At 40.2% G+C, this 8235-nt stretch overlaps 1 long non-coding RNA gene across 1 annotated transcript; it reads left to right on the top strand.

Moving 5' to 3' along the window:
- The first annotated feature begins 277 nt into the window (after nt 1-277).
- On the top strand, nt 278-5441 carry LOC141088249 (uncharacterized). The gene is made up of 2 exons (XR_012231862.1): nt 278-609; nt 4000-5441. It is a non-coding gene; the product is annotated as an uncharacterized lncRNA (long non-coding RNA).
- Nucleotides 5442-8235: the final 2794 nt, after the last annotated feature.

Here is an 8235-nt window from a genome sequence, read left to right as displayed (position 1 = left end):
GCAGCGTTAAGAAACAGCAAAGTGGCCCTGAGATTTCTGCAAAACGCATCCACTTTGCTGGAACTGTAAGACGTTGCGTTTTTGTGCGTGAAAACAATCAGCGTCAAAAACTCATCAAAAATTCATGGTGGGAACTTATCCTAAAAAGTGAAAAGACTTGCAAAAATCATTCCGATCATTCCTAATTGCTACTTATTTGTGGTTGATAAGGAGTTAAACTTTCTTGTCGCACCTTTACCTAAAGCTTAAACCTTTAGACTTTATCCTTCGCTCCTCTTGACACTCTTGAACATGGAAGAGCAGCTCTTTTACCCGGCCGTAGCCCTGATCTATTTTGCCATGTTGTCCTGGGAAAGTCGTGGGAACAGGTTGGAGCTGGGAACGGCTGCCTCTCTCAATGTATTCTGCCTCTTCGTGGTGGCGCAGCCAATCTGCCTGATTTTGGGCGGATATCAAGGACTGATAATCTATGCATCAATGGCAGCAACTTCCTATGCTTCCCTGCCTAGAAGAAAAAAAGAACCAAGACCTGAGAAAACCAAAGATCAGTCGAAGACAAGCAAGCGTAAAGTGATCAAGAAGGAGTAAGCGGCGTGGATGTGTTTAGAGGTGCGTTTGAACCCACAAATTTGCATTTGTGACTTCTTGCTATAAGGGGTAATGTTTCTGCTTGTGGAGAGTGACATGCCTGGCATGACAGAGTAAGGAGGCTTATAAGTCATGCAATACTCTAATCACCCTGCCCCTTTTATCCTTCACCCTAACCCATCAGTATAATAATAGCACCAGCAGAACAGAATTTTAAAACAGTAGCTTATATCGCTGTCAACATTTCAGCAATTTCTTTGGTGGGTGGCTCTTTTCTTCCCACCCAGTAGAAAAATAGGAAACATTTTTAGATTTCTGTTATATATGTTTTTTCCATATTTTGCTTTCTCCTCTCCCAAAAAACTGTTGCACTGCTGTTTCAGTGCCCAGTTCATGATCCTTTAGAAGTTGCTTTTTTACTGCTGCTCAGCAGAGAGTCATGCATTACATGTGTAGAGTAATTTCCCTGTCTAATTTCGGGGTTAGGTGGTATGGAGCAGATAATCGCAGACAGGGAAGGATTGTTAAAATATAGTTTAGGGATCTTGGCTGAGCAGCAGTTGAAAGCAGCTTCTAAAGGACCATGAATTCACCATTGAAACAAAACTGCAGACTATTGTTTGTGAGAGAAGGAAGCAAAATAAGATAATTAAGTATATAACAAAAAATTCATAAGTTTGCAATGTCTGGAGGATAATTAAGTAAAAAAAATTGGTTTCCTTTAAAACATTGTACAATAAGACATTTGTATATGGGGTGGTATATTGACATCTGAATGTCACTGCTACTTCACAGGCATCATCTGTCACTCTTGCTCGTGTACTTGGTACATACATTGGTTTCTCTTCCAAGGGCACAGGCGTCATTGATCTACTGACCATACATTGCCCATATCATTGATGTACTGACCATATAGTGCCCATATGTTCAGTACAACTGGAAGAGGAGCAAGTGCAAGCCTTCCCAGAGGGTACCCATGACAAAGCAGCAATGATAACATGTGAATCTACCACCTAGGGATGGTGTTAGGGAAATTGGGCAAATCAATGAACCATTAGTGTTTTGGCATGCCATCAATGAAATTTCAACATACTTTAGGTATGCTGAAACTTATCTTTAATTGCCTACACATCAGTGTCACTGGTTTCCTAACATCATCTGTTGAGATAGAGTTGAAAGGCTCTTACACATTAGCTAATTGCGAGGTCACACTGAAATCAGAGCCTCCCCTTACCCCTGATGTGTTGTATGGAAGCACTTAGATCAGAGACACATAGACTGTATGTGGCTTCATACAATCTCTATGTACTTAGCTTTGTCATGTGCATGAAATCTAAGATACAATACAATACAGATGAACAGTGCGGAAAATAAATATGTGATACTCTGCCGATTTGGAAGTTTTCCCACCTACAAAGAATGGAGAGGTCTGTAATTTTTATCGTTGGTACACTTCACCTGTGAGAGACAGAATCTAAAAATAAAAAAAAACAGAAAATGACATTGCATGATTTTTAAATAATTAATTTGCATTTTATTGCATGAAATAAGTATTTGATACAATAGAAAAAAAAAACAGAACTTAATATTTGGTACAGAAACCTTTGTTTGCAATTACAGAGATCAGACGTGTCCTGTAGTTCTTGACCAAGTTTGCACACACTTCAGCAGGGATTTTGACCCACTCCTCCACAGAGATCTTCTCCAGATCTTTCAGTTTTCGGGGCTGTCACTTTGCAAAATTGAGTTTCAGCTCCCTCCAAAGATTTTCTATTGGGTTCAGATCTAGAGACTGGCTAGGCCACTCAGGACTTTAGTTGCCCTGGCTGTGTTTTTCGGGTCATTGTTATGCTGGAAGACCCAGCCACAACCCATCTTCAATGCTCTTACTGAGGGAAGGATTTTGTCGGCCAAAATTTTGTGATACATGACCCCATCCATCCTCCCTTCAATACGGTGCAGTCGTCCTGTTCCCTTTATAGAAAATCAACCCCAAAGTATGATGTTTCTCCCACCATGTTTCACAGCTAGTACAGTGTTATTGGGGTTGTACTCATCCTTCGTCTTCCTCCAAACACAGCGAATGGCGTTGATACCAAAAAGTTCTATTTTGGTCCCGTCTGACCACATGAACTTCTCCCATGCCTCCTATTGGTTCGTCCAGATGGTTATTTGCAAACATCAAACGGGTCTGGACATGTGTCGCCGTGAGCAGGGAGACTTTGGATGCCCTGCGGGATTTTAATCCATGACAGTATAATGTGTTACTAATGGTAATGTTTGAGACTGTGGTCCCAGGTCCTCCCGTGTAGTTCTCGGCTGATTCCTGACCTTTTTCAGAGTCATCCTTACCCCACGAGACGAGATCTTGCATGGAGCCCCAGACCGAGGAATATTGACAGTCATCTTGTGCTTCTTCCATTTTCTAATAATTGTGTCAACAGTTGTTTTCTTCTCATTAACCTGCCTGCCTATTGTCCTGTAGCCCATCCCTGCCTTGTGCAGGTGTAAAATTTTGTCCCTGGTGTCTTAGACAGCTGTTTGGTCTTGGCCATGGTGGAGAGGTTGGAGTGTGATTGATTAAGTATGTGGACAGGTGTCTTTTATACACATAATGAGTTCAAACAGGTGCGATTAATACAGGTAATGAGTGCAGAGTAGGAAGGCTTCTTAAAGAAAAAACTAACAGGTCTGTGAGAGCCAGAATTCTTGCTGGTTGGTAGGTGATCAAAAACTTATTTTATGCAATAAAATGCAAATTAATTATGTAAAAATCATACAATGTAATTTTCTGGTTTCTATTTTTAGATTCTGTCTCTCACAGTTGAAGTGTGCCTTTGAAAGTGGGAAAACTTGCAAAATAGGCAGTGTATCAAATACTTATTTACCCCACTGTCTAAGGAAGTGTTTGGTAGGGCACGACTAATAACTAACTATTTAAAGAGGATCTGTCATCCGATCTCAGAATGTAAACTATGGCTTTATTAAATACATTTCTTAGACCTGATGAGCAATTCTAACATGGGTTTTCATAGTAAGTACACCGGCCTCATCAAACCTATGATATCTATGTAATAATTTAAATACACTGTGAAATCTGGTGACAGATCCTTGTATGTTCCTCAAGAATCTCAAACAGGGAACTTTCTATCACAAACTCCAAGATATGAGTGTGACAGAGCAAGTTCTGTTCATACTGTATGTAAGGCAAATCCTTTGAAAGCTTTTTTTTCTTCGTAGAAGTAAAATAACGGAAAATAGTTATAAGCAGAGAGATATATTACAGATTGATTCTGAATAAGATGGTTTATCGATCCATTAATCGCTGTAGCATGTGGCCATGAATGGATGATAAAATCCTAACGTGTATTTGTATTTCTGATGATTCCATATTTCTTTAATTCCTTACAGATAAATAAAAATGACCCTGTGTAATGTGTGTGAAGATCAGACTGAAGATGAAGATGTAATCCAGTTCTTTTTCAATATCAGTTCATTAGGACATTAGAAATCAGCACAATGGTGCTAACATGGACGGGACCATATGTATGTCTATGGGCCGTATATGCAACTGTTCTAATAGCTGAAAAATGCAGAAAAATGAAATATAAAAGCTTTAAAAAGTCACAAAATTTAGGTGCCTAAATTTTGCTACTTTTGGCATCTTCACACCAATTTCGTCCAGCTATACAAAAATAGACACAGTTGGGGTGGGACATGGGCTTGATGCCACAGCCCATCTACTGTAGTTCTTGGCAAGCTGTGACGTACCCTACTCCAGAAATCTTACTCTAGTAGCTGATGGAGTAAGATTTCTGGCATAGCATAGGCACATTTCAGTCATCAGATGCTCCAGATTCATGAGGAGGCATGCAACCCTTCATGAATCAGGAGCGTTTGACTCTAGTACGCTCCCGTATCACCTGTTTTGATGATTCGGGTTCTTAGACTACACCATCTGTAAATGCGCCAATTTTATCACAAGCTGAATGATAAATTTAGTGTATCTTTAGAAGCTTTTGTCTAACTTTACCGCACATAATGGTTGACTCGTTTTGACCATAAATTTTGTCACAATTTGGCACATGGTGTCACTTGTTTTCCTCCAAACCATGCCCTTTTGTGCCAAACCACACACCTTGTCGAAAACCTATTCATAAATCCAAATTAATATTAAACCATACAGGGAATAAGAAGATTTTAGCACTCACTGATCATAGCAAAAAAGCAAAAAAAAAATCACAATTTTATTTTAAAAAAATTGAAATACAGCTGGAAAACACTACAAAGTATGGACATCAGCCGTTTCGCCGTAGGTAAGCGCTTCTTCTGGTGACCTAGCATGAATCGGCTATTGTCAGTCCTTTCCAGTGTTTTACATGCCTGATTTGTCATTCCTTTGAAATAAAATTGTGGATTTTTTTTTTTTAATGAACGGTGCGTTCTGCAATTTTCTCTTTCTCTGCATGATTTACGCATTGTTTGTTCTACTCTTTGCTGTTATTACAAAGCACCGCTGTGTAATTGGGGATAAGTGAGAGTGCCGGTATTCATTTTGGTTTTGGCTGAAATTAATATTAATTGTGCTATCTTGTTTCTTTCAGCAACTTGTGTATGATATCACATTAAACACAATTATCAAATGTTTTATTTTCCTAGAATCTTTGAAAAAATTCTTTCTTCTTTTGTTTGTAATTTTTTTCCCCATTGATTTGTATTTAATCATAAACAGACTAAAAGACGAATTTTCAACTCCTGGAAAGCTTCATGACGTTAAAAGAGACACAAATAGAAAACATTTCTCAAATATATATAATTCTGAAAACAAAATAAAAAAAAATCTGTCTAATTTAGTACTAAATATCTGGTGCGTTAATGGGAACCCATCACGTTGTACATTTTATCGTATCTGTGGACAGCACGTTATAGAGGAGAAGCTGAGCAAAATGATGTATAGGTTAACAACAGGAAAAAAAATCAGTGTAATGTGTATATTATTCATGGAAATGACTGGTGTATATATGTATATTATTCCTGTGGGCGGCGCTACTAGTGATTGACAGGTATGTCTGAAGATCAGGCTCCAGCACAGTTAGTGCTGAAAAGTTTTTTTTGATAGGGCAGTATTGGTCCTGGATTTTAGGAACAGTCAGAAGAGATGGGCAGGTCTGGCTGCTCCCTTATCTCTGTTCCGGAACTAGCTAACTAAAGGGGCTCAGCTGCTTCATTCCCTGTGTGGGAGGTGGAAACACCTCTTGATGTGGGTCAGTGTGTGGGAGGAGGGAAAGATCTTGTGTAGTTGGTTAATCTGCAAGAAATTCAGAGTGGACTTTAATCTGTTCTGGTGATTGGTAATCTCCAATAGGGAGCTAACTGTGATGGGTCTTAAATGGTAATGGAGTTCTCATATGTGCCAAATGGGCCTTTTGGGCCCACCAGACTCCAATTACAATGACTGCATCCCCGATAGTTATGTCCCTGTTTATTGGTAGAGGTCACTTGTACACTGGTGGCAGGGTCAACAGTCAACTAATGATCATGACAGGGCCAGGATACAGTAAATGTAAATAAATTATAAAACTGTCGATAGATAATAGAGGATTTTCAAAGTAAGTATTCCAGCCTCATTTGGTCTAAGATCACCATTTAATAATGTATGCAGTGTATATTGTGAAATCTAGTGATGGATCCACTTTAATTAGTAAAAAAATAATAATAATATCTTAGTTTTTTTGCCAAGCAGAATTAGCGTATATATTATGCCTGCGATTTGCAATCTAAGGAACACACACAGGAACTCTGTCTTTCTTGATTCACTCAAACGTGTTATATACTTAAAGGGGCTTTCTACTTTTAGAAAAGTGGATTGCAAATGTTTGTTGTTATGTAATCTAACAAAATCGGACACTACTTGCCCTCCCGGGGTCCTCAGTCGTCGCTCCATTCTCAGTATTTTTGCTGCAGCGTTGATCACGTGTCATCAGCTAAGCTACGTGATTGGCTGCAGGAGTGATGTGACAGTTACACCCAAAAAACACTAAGACTGGAGTTGCGGCGAAGGACCTGGGAAAGGTGAGTACTTCCTGATTTTGTTATTTTACATGATAGGGCATGTTTGGGGTCATTTTTTCTAAAAGTGGAACACCCCTTTAAATGTTATTATTACGCTGGGGTATACTACGGTTGTCTCTCTGGCGAGATCCGGACTCATCGTTCTGCTTACTGTTGTCGGTATAGTATTTTGTCTATTTGCCCAGTGTCGGACAAGCAAGCCAAGGAATTCTGCGGACTCAGCAGTGGCCCTCGCTGCACTGCGCAGAGATTCAATAAACATTCATTCCCATAGAAGAAACTCTAGAGCTTGTTGTGGCTCGGGGAGAAGATTTCATCAAGAAATAGTTTAACTACTTCATCAATCAGATGCCTAGAAGTAAGTATTACTGCTTGTTGGAACATCTATTTGGCATCATGGAAGAAACGACCGAACGAAGCGTTACAATAAATTTACTATTTCAACCTCTTTCTTGTGGTTCAAAACCCCCCTCAAAGTATATGTGCTTTGTCATCCCCCTAAAAGATCCTTCATAAACATCATACATTTATTCCCGCAGCGCCTTCGGCCTGATCTGACAGAGGATATTCTACATTAGTACAAGTAGAAAAAAGAAACATAATTTGGGGGTGAAAAAAAAATGGCGCATGGCACATTTTTCGTGAAATCCGCTGAATGTTACAGTAGCAGCTTTATGGATGAGATCTCCAAAAATCTCACCAACCGTCTTTGGAGATTATCCACAGCTTAAATTGAATGGTTCCGCAGATTTGAAATCCAAGGTATGTCAATTTATATGGTGAACATCACTTTTTACAATCCAAAAGGTCAATGTTCGGAAAAATAGCGGCGGCATTTTGCCATATTGGTACATACCCCAAGATCTCATTCAGATATTTGTGCTTCACATACAGATCGCGTACTATCCATCTATGGCGCTGTTCACAGGTCTGTGTTCTGTTGTTGGACTGAGAATCCACAGAAAAAAAAAAGTTGAAGACTTGTCTGTTTTTGACCCAAATCACAAAACAAACTCACCCACTCAAGTCAACGGATTTCCGAAAAATCTCAGACAAGACAAGGGCATTCTAGGAGTCTGGTATCGGAGATGTATGGGATACCGCCGTTTAGTGTCCTCCCTGAACGGCGGTATCCCTACACCACGGCTCGGGCAACCAAGCGCTACTCCACTGTTAGTACCTGCCTATAGTAGATGCGCTGACTCTTCCTGTCTTTGCTCACATAAGCCCCACTAGGTCCAGCATACATCTCAGATACCGGAGTCAGAAGGCCGTATAAATTGGAGTGAGATCGGAACGCAGTGCCCGGACTGGCCGGTGGCTCTCCCCACCCGAGCATGATAGCTTATGTATTTCTATGCAGCTGTCATGCTTGGGTGGCAAGAGCTGCTGGCCAGTCCGGACACTTGTCCCAGCCGTGCTCCAATTTATACGGCCGTCTGAGTCTGACTACCCCATTACTGGTACCGGTGGAGGTAGAGTAAAGATGAGAGGCGCTGGCAGAGAGAGAAGAGTGGATTAGTTGAGTAGCAGAGCTGAGGAACAATTGAAGGGTGAACAGTTGGATAGCAAGGT

Source organism: Dendrobates tinctorius, unplaced genomic scaffold (assembly GCF_039654945.1).
Source record: "Dendrobates tinctorius isolate UK_male_01 unplaced genomic scaffold, ASM3965494v1 ptg000038l, whole genome shotgun sequence".
NCBI lineage: Eukaryota > Metazoa > Chordata > Amphibia > Anura > Dendrobatidae > Dendrobates > Dendrobates tinctorius.
Note: the sequence above shows the minus strand (reverse complement) of the source record. Positions and strands in the feature narration are given on the sequence as shown.